Raw genomic sequence first — 15,832 nt, 5'->3', positions numbered from 1 at the left:
AAGAAATCTACTATTGAAAGGTTTATCAGGTAACTTTGGCCTAAATTTATCTTTCTCTCTTCTGAATTGTCTGGGGAATTGATATGGTATTATTTGATTTATCATTTAAAAAAAGATTTGGAATGGCTTTATTATGCATGCATAACTCCATCTCTTAGGAAATTAGCTAATTCTAGATTGTATTTATATTAGTCTATAAACAGTTGGTTTGCATATGTGCAGTAGATTGTATGTAGACTATAAGCTCTATGAGGGCAGGGATATATCTGAGACATTCATCTCTGAATGCCCAACACAAAACACTTTATCTAGAACATAGTAAATGCACAATATGTTTATATTAAATGAAATGAAGCTGAATGTATTTCTTGGTTTGAACTTACACATAGCAGGTTCTTATATTGTGGAATTAATGAATGAACAAATACTCTTACTTTCCTGATGGCCCTAATGTAATTGGCTCTCCTGTAATGTCTTCTACAGTAAGATGTATCAAGGAATTTATCACAGCCTCAGTTCTGTAATTAGTTCGTTTTAATTCATTGAGTTATTCAGTGAGTATTTACTATGTTCCAGACACCACACTAAGTGCAGGAGGTACAAAAGTGACAAAGACAGACCTAGCTCCTTCCCATGAGATTCTAGACATCAACCCAAGGGCTTTTAAGAGCTCAGTACTTTCTACTTTGAGACAAGATTTCTTTATGATCAAGTAAACTCCTTTGGCAGAAGGTGGAATTGGCCAGGCCTAAGATGCACTCAGCATGAAAATTTGGTTTTGGTGTGAAGGAAGCATCCTGGGTTATTAGTTAGTAACCCTTTCAATTTCATTGCAGTATTTGTCGTTTTGTTGTACTGTTGTTAAATATAGGTCTCCCTTTCTCATTTTAAATTTTTACCTTCATTACTTTTTTTTAAGTTCCCAGATACTTGGCCTCTTATGAGGCCATATAACAGGAAGTGCAATAAATGGAAGATCTGGAGGAGAAGCTCTGAGCTCCTCTTCTGCCATCAGGTCTGACCAACAGGGTCATTGTGTGACCTTGGGCAAGTCGCATCTACTCTTGAGGTCTCAGTTTCTCTTGTAAAATGAGCAACTGTGTATGGTTTCCAATTCTAAGATCCCTTTGGTTCCAGTGATCTGTGGTCCATTGCTAATTTCACAATATCTTTGTTGAACTTAATTTTGAATTTCACTTTAGACCCAAGTCAACTGGCCAACATTAAGTACAAACCCTCCAAATAGTGTTTCTTTCCATAGTTTGGCTTAAGCATTGGTGGTGCCTCACGACTTCCTCCCTCCTGCCCCTTGAACAGAAGTTCCATTACCAACCAAATTAAATCCACAAATCTTAATCCATAAAATATTTCCATCTAGACACAATAATGAGATTCATATTTGTGGTTTAGTATACCTAAGAAATGCTCAGATGAAATATGACTAGATCCATTGATACATTCAGACCACAAACTGCCCTGGTGTGGTCTGGTTTCAATTTTTGAAATAAAACTGCAGAGTACTTGCTTTCTCTCTTCTATTTCTTGCCTAGACAGAAAAGAAAATGAAAAGTGGTTCTGACCAAGTGGCAACAATATAGATGCCTGTAAAATTCTGGAAAATTGTTTCAAAAATAGATTTGAATTCATTTCCCAATGGAACAATGACCTCTTCTATTTTGGTCTTCATCCAGAATTTTAAGAAATCTAGTTGGCTCTTTCAGAAGCATTGGATAGTGAGTTCTCAAAGTCTTGAGCCAAGGTTAAGAAATGGAAGAGATTTATCTAGGAAGAACCGATTACAGACAGACTTACAACACAACCCTAAATAAGAGAACTTCTGAATAGGGCTCTGTGAGATGGTTGCCTTTGTGAAAACTGTTATCAGCCACCCAAAGTCAGAAATTTAGTCCCGAAAGACCCTGAAAAATTTTAAGAAGGCATTGTGATGGGAGAGACAGGGGCATTGCCTTTAGAGTCAGGAAGACTTAAGACCAATTTCTACTTATCTGCTGGGGAGCCTTGGACAACGTCCTATACCTTCTGAATTGTGGCTTATTCAACTATAAAATCTCTCCAGGGTTGTTTGAGGCAGTGAATGGGACAACAAAGCTATAAGTGCCTGACATATTAGTAATAAACGTTACACAAATGTTAGTATATCTTCTCCTCTTCTTTCCTTTTCCTTCTTGTCTCCCTTTATGAGAGAGCTCCATGACATTGGGCATATTAAAAAATAAAAGAGTAATAGTGTAGAGGTGCTTCAAGCACTGGTTAAGAAGTGGAATTGGTTTGGGATCAATTACGTTTCAACTCAAAGAGCTGACATAGCTACCTGGAACTGCTTTGAGAAAGATTCTGTGGCTATGATTAGGCTTTCGGGAAAAGGTGCTGTGATGGATTAGCAATATCCACCATGGGTACAGGAGTGGAGAGTGTTGACGCGTACACCAAATATTTGGCATAGCAAAACTAGACAGCTTTGGAAATCTTTCCCGATCCAATGTGCTAATATTCAAATGAACGGAATCCTGCTTGAGTGGGGTTTGCATCAGAAGGAGCCAGATGGAGCCATTGACAATTACAAAATCCTGTTTAAATCAAGTTCAATAAAGTCTGATACATTTTGATAGAATATGACTCATGAAACAAAAATACGTCTCTAGGACTGGAAGCAGGAAACCAGACTCTTAGGGAAAACTAAGACTACTCCTGTAATTAATTTGTGTGACCTCAGGCAAAGCAAACATACTTTCATTGTCTATTTTCGCTTTCCCAAAATGGGACCATCTAAATGCTATAATAATAATGAACATTGATTGCATATGTCATCTGTGCCAGACACTGCTTTTTGTGTCTTCTGTGCATTATCTCATTGAATCCTCCCCAAGACTTCCGAGGTAGATGTCTTTATTTTTCACAGTTTATAGAGGAGAAAACTGAGGCTCACACAGCTCAAGATCACATAGCTAGAAAGGGGGAACAGAAATTTAAATCAGGTGAACTGATTCACTTGTTTTAATTATGTTAAAGGGTGGTTTGCATAACTAAGGTCGGGGTCCAGAGAAACTACTGGTAATGAAATATCTTTATGATCTACAGGCAGGACAGGAAAAACTGCAGAAAAATCTGAAAAATAGAGATATGTCTAACCCCCTTAACTTGGCTTTAACTTAGCTGTGTAACTTTAAACAGCATTTTCTAAAGTGTAATCTACAACACGTTGATAGGTACTAATCTGAGGGAAGAAGATTTCCTAATTAAACACATTTGGAAAATGTTATTTTAAACCAAATATGATTTTAAGCCAAACAAACTACACAACTTTCTTTACTTCAGGTTTTCCCAGTGTGTTTAATAGGTTCATGCTCGTTGGAAATCTCGAAGAAGGGGACAGTTTATAGAGTGTTTCCCAAATCTACTTGATTATTCTGTTTGAAGTGAGTCACAGGATTAGGTTGGATGGCACACGATGGGGGAAGAACTGATAGAGAACAAATCCTAGACCCTTACTCCTTTCATTTCCTCCTGTATTAGAAGGAAGTAGAGATATACCTAACTATGACCTCTCTGGGATAAAATGTGAAGCTCTATGTTAGAGGATCTTGAGCAATTTAAACTAAGAGTGAAGCAAGTAGGTCAATATTTATACTGTGCCTGGCACTTTACAAATGCTGTTTAATCATGTTACCAACTGTGGGAATTAGGGAGCATTGTTTGTATTTTACTGGTAAGAGAACTGAAGGCTTAAGAAGGTTAAGTAAGTGGCCTAGTCAGCAATTATTTGAATCAGAATTAAGAACAGTCTTATAATTTCAAAGTCTATGCTCTTTCTGCTATATCAAGTCACCTTTGAAGTAAGATTCATTGTTCAAGTTAAAGAATTAATATTTATCTACTAACTATCAGAGAGAAACACAATATCATTAATATGAATAGAGTTGTTGGATTTGCAAAATGGAACAAGGTAGGATGGTGTTTGGGAATTGGGGTTTACATAACTATTTTATTTACTGTTGTGAACTTGAGGGGAGGGCATAGGCCAGGTGGACTATAATATCTGTGTCTTAGGCAAATCTTTAAAGCCCCTGGAGAAAAGCCTGCTCTCCTTGAGTCTGACCTAAAGAGAAGGTTAATAAGTGAGAGGAAGATACAGTGAGAAGTAGCAGATGGGGGAGCTAAAAATCTATCATTTCTGGAAAACTGGGCTTCACACTATGTACTATCTAAAAAACGTGTGGTTTCCAAGAAATCAGTCAAGATCAGAGAGCGTTTCAGAGGGGCTGGAAATTACCACTTTCAGTTTTGAAAGCATGGACTTCTATGAACAAACAACTTATTTGTATAAGTAAGGAAAGGAGGGAAAATTCCTTCTAAATAGGATCATTTAATTCAGCATATGGCAGGAAATTCAAGAAATTAGCCAGAGAGAAATACTAGTCAGAGGAAGGCAGAGGCAAATGAAGATGAATCATACAAATGAATAACTTTTAATCATTATTCTGAACTTCTTTTAGGTATAGAGTTTGGCATTATGTTTTTGGAGGGGAACTTACTAGATGATTTTTTTTTTCTGCTTCAATCTCTTTATATACATAAGTATGATAATATCCACCTTGTTAGGTTAAGGTGACTGGAAAATAAGTATAAAAATTTAGTAAGGTTGACTAGAAGGGATCAGTAAACATTTCCTTAAATGACCAAATAGAAAATATGTAAAGCTTTGCAGTTAGATGATTTCAGTCACAACTATTCAACTCTGCTATTGTAGAGGCAGCAGCTATAGATAATACACAAACAAATGAGCATGGCTGTGTTCCAATAAAACTTTATTTACAAAAATAGGCTGCCACCCTATGGTTTGCTAACCTCTGCTGGAATATAGTAGTTATTCAATAAATGACAGCTTCTATTATGAAACTAAATACAGATTGAATTGAACAATAAGGAAACTAACATTTTGTTGAGTGCCTATTATATACATTTTTATGCCAAATCTTACACTAAATGCTTTTTATTCATGCTATCATTTATCTTGTCATTTGTCATGACAACCTGGTGAGTTAGGTATTATTATGCTTATTTGAAAATTAATTTGAGACTCAGGGAGTTTCCATGACTGGCTTAAGAGGCAGAGCCAGCTTTTGAATCCTGATTTATTTGTGGTTCTAAACTGTCTGCTTTCAACTACATTGAGCTACACTGGGCTGACTCCTAAAGGAATTTTCTTAGTTCAGATAAGGTAAAAACTTAAATTTTTACTGCTCCATAAAGAAAGAGATCAGCATTCAAGTGGATGAACTCACTTTCCATTTCCTAGACCTTCAGCAGCTCTTTGGTGGCTGTGTACATGTAAGCACCAAAATATTTGACCTCTGTTTTTCTCCCAGAACCTCTGGCTGGATCTCAAGTTTTATGTACTTCCTTTTTGGAGAATACTTAAGCCAAGGTGTACTGTTTGCAAACACTTATTAGCCTTGGGTAGATATTGGCGAGTTTCCGTTGGCATCAAATGGGCTTCCAGAATCTGCTGAGGCCTGGCTGTGCTCATTGATTGTCTTTGCCAAAAAGAGCTGCTAATTAGGATGACATCCTGCTTGTCTCTACCTCTAGAGCTAGGTTTTCCTTCCTGGGCATGCCTATTTTGTCCCAAGCAGTATGTTTGGATTTTTAGTGCAGATCTAGATGAACAAGAGCAAATTTGCAGTCCCTTTAAAATCTATGAAGCCTTGTGCTCCAGTGAAGAATTTCCCAGACTACGTTGCAAGATGTTTTTAGGTAGACGTCCTATGGTCAGGTATGTTTGGACATACTGGGCTAACGAAAGTTGAACAGATTAATTACAGCAAGATATCTCAGATGATGCACTCTACTTCCCTGAACCATCCATTGGCTTCTAACCACACTCAGAATGAAATTCAAACTCCTAGCCATTGCCTACAGAGCTCCTTCTCTCATTTCATTCAGATGTCTGCACAATGGCACATTCACCTCTCACCCCATCTAAAAGAGCACTCCTCTCACCACCAGTCATTGTTTATGCCCTTACCTTGTTTTGTCTTTCTTCTTAGCAAATATCACTACCTGAAATTGTGCTATAAGTTTATGTGATTCTTTTTATTGTCTGCCTTCCCCCTGCTATGGTCTGAATGTTTGTGTTCCCTCAAAATCCACACATTGGAACATAATCACCAGTGTGACAATATTAGTTGGCAGAGTCTTTGGGAGGTACTTAGATCATGAGGGCAGAGGCTTCATAAATAGAATTTGTGCCCTTATTAAAAGAGACCCCATAGAGCTGCCTTATGTCTTCTGCCATGTGAGGACATATAAGGTGCCATCTTGATTTTGGACTTCCCAGCCTCCAGAACTGTGAGAAAGTAATTTCTGTTGTTTGTAAGTCACTCAGTTTATGGTATTTTGTTGTAGCAGCTCGTACAAACTAAGATATGCCACCATAATGTAAACACCATGAATAAAAGGATCTTGACTGTATTGCTTTCTATTGTATCACCAGCCCTAAAACTATGTATTGAATGGACATATGAGCTGTGCATTTCCAAGAACAGAAGAGTACCAAGTGTTTCCCAAACTCATTTGGCCATAAAACCCTTTTTTAGGTGATTCCCATGAGAATTTTCCACATGACACACTTTTGGGAACTGCTTCTCTAGTGGGATCTTATCATCAAGAACTATTTGATCAACAGGTAACAAAACAATGACAACAACAAAACATTTATATTGAATGCCAGTTTCTGTGCTAAGCAGTGTTCATGAACTACATCATTTAATCATCATAATAAACTTTAAACTAGGTGCTACTACTTTGCTTTTAATATGGATAAGAAGAAACTAGCTTAAAGAAGCTAAGTAACTTGGCCAAGATCACATAGCAAGCAAATACCTCTCAAACCCAGAGGATTCTGATGCCAAAGTCATACTCTTAACCATTACTCATTTCTTCTTGTGGGCTGTGAGCTTCTCCATGTCCTAAGATAGAGAGCTCTTTGTCTCCATTCCACCCTTGAGCTTGTTCTTTCCTCCTATTAGTTGTTGACTAATCTTTGTTATAACCTCCAGATTTTCAGCTATCTCTTGTGACTCAGCCTCAAATCCCCAGATAGGACTCCTCTGTCCTTGGTACTGGTTTTTCCAAATCCAAAGCAATTTGTGTTTTTATCCTGAAGGCCACCTCTGAAAGCAAACACATTCCTTGAGGTCTGTGTCCTGAGACAGTTTCCTGTCCTAGGGCTGGGATGGTTTCCTCCTATCACATGTTGTGTCATCACACTGCATACTTGCAAGCCAGTGGGTGAAGCGTGAAAACAACTTCAAGCTCTGGGCTTTCTGAGCAAACTGCTAAGGAAGAGGATGTCCAAATCTGGGACACAGCAAGGACTCCTATTAATTGCTAAAGATTAACTTTATTCCAGTTGTGCTAGGTTTCAGATAAACCAGATACAATTTTTTCTTTTAGGAACTATATTGTCAAGAGGGGCAGACAGGCCATTCCAGGATGATAAAGGAGATGATAGATTTAAAAAAGGAAACATAGGTAGAATGAGATGACAGTAAAGGGACATCTAATTTACCTGGAGGAAGTGGTGCATGAACTGAATTTTGAGAGAAAAATATGAATAGGTGAAAAACATAAAAAAGGATATTCTAGGCACGAGGGAATGGCATTTACAAGGATATAAAAAGAATAAAAGGGTTGATGTGAACAGTATGAATTACAGCTGAAGTACAGGATCTGTTTAGAGACCAGAAGCAAGACCATGGAGAATCTTGAATGTCAGAATATCTGGACTTTTTTGCAGGCAGAAGAAAAGCATTTGGAAATCTTGAGGCCCAGGAATGTTAACCTCTATGTCTCAGGTTGAAGAAGGGGAAGGCTGGGTTGCTGGGGGCCAGTGGGAAAGCTGTTGCAGTGGCCCATCTGTGAGATGCTAAGATCTGAACTACAGGGGTAATGGAAGTGGGGCAGGGGGTGGTGATCAAGAAAGTGGGGAGGCAGTGAACAGATTTGCTTGTCAAGGCAGTAGAGACTACAACATTTTGTGTGTGGGGTTAGTAAAGAAAAAAGAATTAATCGAAGATGTTACTATTCATTATATCTGCTGAGAGGAATAGATTGAGGGAGGAACAATGGATGAGTTTTAGTTTGGGTCACATTGACTGTCTTGCTTTAGAATAAAATACATTTGGAATCATTGCCGTGAAAGGCCCCTCCCTGGGGTGAAATTCAGGAGAAATTGTGGCTAACTAATGAGTTAAAACAACTAATCAAAACACTTGGCTCCACTATATACATGGGAGGATGTTAAATAAAAACTAGTCCACTTCAGTGGCTGCCAGAATTTTTTTTTTTTTTTTTGAGACAGAGTCTCGCTGTGTTGCCCAGGCTGGAGTGCAGTGGTGTGATCTTGGCTAACTGCAAGCTCCGCCTCCCAGGTTCACGCCAGTCTCCTGCCTCAGCCTCCTGAGTAGCTGGGACTACAGGTGCCCGCCACCACACCCAGCTAATTTTTTGTATTTTTAGTAGAGACGGGGTTTCACCATGGTCTCGATCAATTTTTTTATTACTCATCAGTGAGAGTACAGAAGGGTTGAGTGAACTCGTCATTGATAAGAGGTTGCCAGAAATTGGTGACACTGGAGTGCTGGAGGCTGTGGCAGGCAGACTCTAAGGTGGCCCCATTGATACTGCCTCCCGGCATTCTCATACATGTGCAATTACCTCCCCTTGAGTGTGGGGTGGCCCAGTGACTTTCTTCTAACAAACAGAATATGACTAAGGTGATGGAATATCCCTTCCATGATTAGGTTACACAGGATTGTGATGTGCCTCTTGCTTATAGAGTTTCTCTCTCTCTCTTTTTTTTTTTTTTTTTTTTTTTTGAGATGGAATCTCGCTCTTGTTGCCCAGGCTGGAGTGGAATGGCTCGATCTTGGCTCACTGCAACCTACGACTCCCAAGTTCAAGTGATTCTCCTGCTTCAGCTTCCTGAGTAGCTGGGATTACAGGTGCCCACCACCATGCCAGGCTAATTTTTTTGTATTTTTAGTAGATACGGGGTTTCAGCATATTGGCCAGGCTGGTCTCGAACTCCTAACCTCAAGTGATCCACCCGCCTCGGGCTCCCAAAGTGCTGGGATTAACAGGTGTGAGCCACCATGCCCGGTAACTCTCTTTTTCATTGGCTTTGTTAATGTAAATGGCCTTGTTGGAGAAGCCCATGTGGCAAGGAACTGAGGGTAGCCTTGGACCAACAGCTTTGAAGGAACTGAGGCCCTCAGTTCAATATCTCTCAGGAAATGGAGTCCAGCCAACAACAACATCAATAAGCTTGGAAGCTAATCATCCCCCAATTCAGCCTTTAGATGAGATATCAACCCTGTCCAACACAGACAATAACCTCATGAGAGACCATGAGGCAGAAAATCCAACTAAGCTGTGCTTAGACCTCTAGAAACTATGAGATAATAAATGAGTGTTGATTTAAAGTAATTTGGTATGCAGTAATAGATAATGAATACGGAGATACTAGTCATCCTTGGCTCGGTCCATGTGAGTTAAGGCTGTTGAGAGAATAAGACTCTGCTCATTTTTCTTTTCTAAAAGAATGTCTTAATTCTGAAACTTTTAAGATTGTCCCTGGCTTCCAAGAGCAAGAGTCAGAAGACCTAGGATTCCAACCTGACCCTGTTGCCAACTGGCGGAAGATCTTAGAAAGATCTTTCCCTTCTCTATGTCTCAGTTTCACCCTCTTTAAAATGAGGTATGCTAACCTAGGCCAGCAATTTACAAAAACATTCTGTTTTTTCTGCACAGAGCCCTTTCATCAAATAAAATTTCATGAGGAGGCTCAGTGTACAAAACAGAAAAGTGGAGGGGCTTTCATTGAAATAAGGTTGAGGGGAATCCCCTGCTTGGCCTCCCTGTCTCTCCACAGCAGCCCCCAAATCTCCTCTGAGGTTCTTTTTAAAATCCAGTCTGCAAGATTCTGGCTTAGAGGCTGCCCGTAAACCCTTTTAGTTTGAAAATTCTGTATTCCCTAAGGAGATTTAAGAAAATAGTAACCTACCTAGAAGTTAAAGCATTCCTCTGCAATATCTGTGCATCGACTTTCACAAGACCATCCCACAGTCCTGGGCATCTCCTTTGGGGACTGTGCTAATGGTGCATCTGCCCATGGTGGGTCCATTTTTGGGGAAAATGAACTCCAGCAGACAAAGCTCCCGCCTCCCTAACATTCTTGACCTCAGTGGTGTACAGTCCAGTGTGGCAGGGAAGGCAATCATAGGGGTAATTATGACACACACAGTGGGGGACGTGCAGAGCTCAGTGGGAACCTGGAGCAGGGGGATTCCAGGCAGCCTGCAGGGCACTCATGGCTTCCCTTGGGCAGCACTTGCTTATGTGTGTCTATGCTTCAGGTCTCAGGCTGGTTGCAGGGATGTGATGTGGATCGGGCTTTGCCCTCATGTAGCTTAAAGTCTAGTAGAGAAAACGTATTACATTATGGGTCACATGCTAATCATTTAATTACAGTTTTTTTCAAGAGGTGAACCCTGAAGGAGCAAGCTGGAGATAGCAAAATTAACCAGTCTGTCAAAGAACACCAGGGCCAAAAAGACAAGCTTTTGTGTCTTTCTTAGCTTTGCTGTGTCTAGCCCTCTCTCTTGTCAGAAGATGAATAGAATTAGGGTGCTGAGCATGACTTCCTTACTGAAATGGTTATAACTAGCCTCTCAGGACTGGGAACTGGGTTTGATTTTTAACTCCACCAAGTACTTTCTGCATGGTATTGGGTAAGCTACTTAAACGTTTTCAGCCTTACATTGTGCATATTTGAATAGGGTGGGTGATAAGACTTACTAGAAGCTATGGTTGACTAAATGGCATGATGCCTATAGAGTCCTCAGTAAATATTAGCTATTACGATTATCCCCTAGAATTCTCCTAGGAGAACATTTCAGACACATTCTTGTCGAAGTTAGCAGCAGCCAGCTTTAGGGTTAGAGGTGAACAACGGTCAATTCTGAAGCAAAGCTATCTATGTTCAGAACTCATGATATATCTCTGGCTCTTGGTATAGGGTATTTGAGGAGGGTTAAAGGACCAAACAAAGCTATTTGAGTTACCATGGCTATATCATGAAGGACCTATGAACTTCAGGAAACTTCAAAATTCTGAGACGACGTGGCATGAAATACATATTTTTAAAATCTCCATTCACAGATAGACTAAAAATGCACATGGAAGGGATTTTCCATTCGCGATCTGCTTTTGACTTGGGCATTTTGCTTTTATTCCATGATGAAGGGCCAAAGAGAGTAATGATAGTGACAGGGTTGTTTCTAAAGTGGAAGAGAAGCTGGAAATGTGAGACAAGGTGGAGGGAAAGGAGTTTAGGCTTAAGGGCATAACTGAAAAATGTCTGGCCACCAGGATTAGAATCAGGTTGGTTTGCAGACTTTTCTCCTTTACAGAGAAGTCACAAAGCATTTATAGCCCCCGAAGGTAGGTCAGTTCACCATCTCTGTCTTTTACATTGAATAGAATTATGGCCTGGGGTTTGCAGGAGGCTGGTCACGTCACACTTTGAGGGGGGTTTTCCTCCTTGGAAGGGAGCCTTCATCTAATGTTTCCCACATGTTGAAGGTGTTCAAACTGGCCCGGGATAAGATTCAAGGGGATTCCCTACAATCTTCTCAGAGTGAGAGGTATTTGAATCATAATCTTCCTCTCTGAGGCTTCCGCTGAATTTGTGGCTCAATTTGTGGCTCGGAGCCTACAACCATTTCCAAGCTGTCCTGGGATTCATGGCTCCAAGGCCGATTTCACTTTACCTACCAATCAGCCCTTTTAAAACCAGATGTTTGGCTCACCTGTGTGCCTACTTTTCTGAGATGAAAATCAGCAGGAGTGACCTGACTGCTACCTCTAGTTTCATTCTTCTCTCTTCCAGGGCTGAAATTTGAACTTTCCTGTTTCCAGGCAGAGAGTTGCACCACTGAGAGCTGACCTTTGCTGAGAACCATGAAAAATGATACATGCAGGGCTATTCTGTAAAATCAATAGGCACCAATGCCAGCTGGGGGCTTCTCCACCATCTTGATCATTCACTGAAAGACACCATTTAAGGTTCCAAACTTGGTCAGCACAGCCTGACTTCAGAAGGCAATATAGCACAGCAGAAAGAACAGTGGGGTATTAGTTAGAAAGCTTGGGTCAAAGCCAGCTCTGCCCCTCAATTACGGAAAGACCTCAGATGAGTCACCTAACTTCCTTGAGTGTCGATTTCTTTAAAATTGAGCTAGTAATTTATAATTTGTAGTGTCTGAGTGAGAATGAGATGAGAAACCATTGGCAAACCCTCCTATTACATATGTGACACATAGCCCTCACTATTAACTTTGTGTTTGTGTGTTTTACCATCACAAAAGGACATATATTTCGAGCCAACTAAATGTTTGCAACCTACTTTTTACGTTTCAAACTGAAGTGGCTTCAGCATGAAGGGGGCTGCGCTTTGGTCCAGTGGATATGTTTTCTTGTAAGAAAGCACAGCTAGGTGTCTATAGAAATCTAGAGAGAGAGGAGAGAATATGTTCTCTTAATTTATTGTTAGCATTAGAAAGGGTAGGATTAAGAGGGTTATGTTTTTCATTCTGTCAGCTTGAATTCTCTTTCCAAATTCCATTCTGGTTATATGATCAGGCTACTGCTGTATTTATGGGTGGCCACAGTCTGCCTGGAGGGGCATATTTAGTCAGAAAGGAAGTGTTTTCCTTCTAAAGGCAGGCAAGAAGCAGAGAAGCATTCAGAAGGAACACGGCAGAATGTACCTCTGACTTGGTGATCACGGGGACCCGGGTGTGAAACCTGGCTGTATCACTCTGAGTTCTAGGACCTTGGTAAATTTATTCAGTCTCCCTGTTCTTGAAGCCATCTCTTTGTCCAACAAATATAGTCCATACCTCAGAGACATGCTGTGGATGATCCCACAAAGGCCTACAGTTTAGAGAGTAGGCTCATCATATATTTTGGCTATCATTGTCATTAGAATTAATTAAAATAGCCTTTGTTAAGTATTTTATTTCTCATTCATATTCCTGTCTATTACACTATTTGTGGACTTGCTCTTACTTCTGCTACAGATGGTGACTCAGAGGGGCAAAAATCCTTGTTGAAGGGCAGAATGGCAACCAGAATGCACACAGCCTGGTTTCATGATTTGTAAATGTGTTTTTTGTCATTGAAGATTCTGTGGCAATGTCCCAGAGGCTAAGAGCAAAGGTGTAAGTTTTAGACCTTGTGACCCCACTTCAACCAAAGCAGCCCTGCATTTACCTGTCATATACTGGGGTTTTGCCCTAAATTCATGTAATGAATATTTTCATCATTAAAAATAAGTTTAAAAATCATGATCTTAGAATATTAATCTTGGGCAAGTCCTTGTAAAATGATAAACAGAGAAACTAAGAAAAGTTTCCATTTATTGAACCCATAATATATGGCAGGTACTATGCCAAGAGTTTGCCATATATTACCTCATTTGACTGTTGCAAGAGCCCTGTGAGACATAGTTTGTCATCTCCATTATATGAATGACAAAGTTGAGGGCTGAAAGGTTAGTCACTTCTTAGAGCGGAGAAGGAGGAGGTTAGTGGGAGACAAAATAGAGAAGCTAGGTTTTTAAAAGAAAGCATAGAGGAAAAAAATATTTAATGACTGTAGAGCTTGGCAACATCCCTTTCAATCCTTGTCCAATTTACCCTGTTTGAGCAAACCAGAGAATACTCATATTGTGCACCTTTTTCTTCCCCACAAAGCAGTCACCTTCCTGAAATGCAAGGGCCAAAGCACGCTAACTTACGTCTCCTGCAAATGACTTGTATGCACACAATGCCAGAAACTCTTCACTTGGTTGTCTAGGACTGAATAAATCTTCTTCAGTCCTGAATTGGGCTTGCCTGGCTGGGATGGATAGTAGTTTTCCTTTCTAAAACACATATGGGAAAGCTCTGTAAAAATGGGGAAAAAAGTCTACAAAAACATGAAAAAGAGGCATTCATTCTTCAAGTGGGGCTCCCTGTCCTGCCCTCCCTCCGGACAGAAAGCTTTTCCAAAGAGTTTCCAACAGCATCGTACTTCATAGCTGTCAGCTTTAGAATCTGCAGATGCCTAAACTCAAAACCTCCTGACATTCTGGAATCAAAATTTGACATTAACTTCCAGCCCCAGGCTACTACCTTTTCTCCAGCCTGTGCCAACACAACCTCCTGCTTGTAAAATACAGCCAAGTCTCAGACCTGCCAGCCTAGTGAGACACCCTCAGATTGGGTGAGATAAAAAGCGGGGGCTGGGGGCGGGCTGAGGAACAACACACAAGAAACAATCCAAGACTGGCTAAATGCCTCTTTTAACTTCCAGAGTGATGGCAGTTTTTGGCAATGACAATGATTATCCAAACTTCCAGTTATTAAGCAGTCATTGCTGATCTTTCTATACCTCATTTTCTCCTCAAAACGACAGCAGACGCTATTGTCCCCATTTTAGAGATGTGAAAACTGAGGATTAAGGAAGTGATGTATCTTTCTCAGGGTCATATGTATGGTGGTGGGGAGAATACCAAACACCTCTGACTTCAAACCTAAGCTCTTATTCCTCTTACAACACTGATGGGTGAGAAGAACCCCTGTGTTCTTTCCAAAGTACACCAGGGGCAGCAGGGTTCCCATACCTGGGGGATGTTGTTGCTCAGATCTTTCTGTGATGAGAGGTGAGGAGGAGGAGGTGATTCTAGAGACATGTGGGACGCTGCTGGCTCTAGGCACCCCGATAAAGCTGTTCTCCACCACTCTCTAGCTGTCTGTCAGTTATTCATCTGGCCCAGGAGCCACCTCCTCTCTTCTGTTCCCCAGCTCTCATTTCCAGGGTGAATATTTTGAGGACCAAATGAGGGAATGGGTACAAAACTCTTTGTAAACTTTATGTAAGTGCTGTTTAGATATAAACTTTCATATTCTCCCTGCACTCCTCTATCAAACTCCCTCTAACCCATCCCAGGGGCAGGCTATGAGCAAAGTCTACCTTAAAACTCTACTGCCCTAACCCTCAAAATAAAAGATTTATACAGGTGAATCAGCCAGACTAGAAGTAGGAGAGCAGTTGAAGAGAAAATTCTTACTTTTCCTCTGCAGAACAGCAGAAGATAACAACTTCACGAAAAGTTCCTTCCAAGTCTGACTATTCATAAAGTTAAAACAAACAAAATTACAAGACCAGAAAAGTCAAGGTGCGTCTGATATAACCAATACACACTCCTTTTTTTTCCAGCGGCGGAAAAAAAAACCCATATGTTTTGTAATTATAATATAAAATCACAACTCATTTGGTACCAGGAATGCAATCCTTACATCATAAGGATCTCTAGTGATGAGGGAAAAACAGACTTACCTTTCCGATGGGGGAGAGACCTAGGTCCTTGGAAGAAGTACCTGGAGTGTGGAGCTGCGGCGGTTCCCACGTGCGCGGTCCCCGGAGTCCCCCAGCCGCGCTGCCTTTGTGCCCACGGAGGCGGGGGCGTGTATCTGCGCGCGGGAGAGGCGGGTGACAGTAGGCAGGCTGTGGCCGGTGCAGCCAACTTTGGCTGGCTTATATAGCGAGCTCCTTCCTCTGTAATGGGACGCCTCGCCTCCAGACATCCTTTCCCACTTTTTCAGTTGGCGAATTAAAGGAACAGCCCTCCCAGCGGAACAGGGTTAGCTCATGAAAGACGCACTCACTCCTGGCTCTCGGCCAGGGAAGGAACCCATTTGCA

At 40.8% G+C, this 15,832-nt stretch overlaps 1 protein-coding gene across 4 annotated transcripts in view; it reads right to left on the bottom strand.

Annotated features, from left to right (window-relative positions):
* The window catches only part of TNC (tenascin C), a 97,216-nt gene extending 81,572 nt beyond the window's left edge, over window positions 1-15,644 (bottom strand). For all 4 annotated transcript variants that reach the window (XM_063787538.1, XM_009457162.5, XM_001156720.7 and 1 more), the window contains exon 1: window positions 15,469-15,644. The gene's annotated coding sequence lies outside the window, so the exon portion shown is untranslated. The remainder of the gene's footprint in view (window positions 1-15,468) is intronic.
* Window positions 15,645-15,832: the final 188 nt, after the last annotated feature.

Source organism: Pan troglodytes, chromosome 11, assembly GCF_028858775.2.
Source record: "Pan troglodytes isolate AG18354 chromosome 11, NHGRI_mPanTro3-v2.0_pri, whole genome shotgun sequence".
Taxonomy (NCBI): domain Eukaryota; kingdom Metazoa; phylum Chordata; class Mammalia; order Primates; family Hominidae; genus Pan; species Pan troglodytes.
Note: the sequence above shows the minus strand (reverse complement) of the source record. Positions and strands in the feature narration are given on the sequence as shown.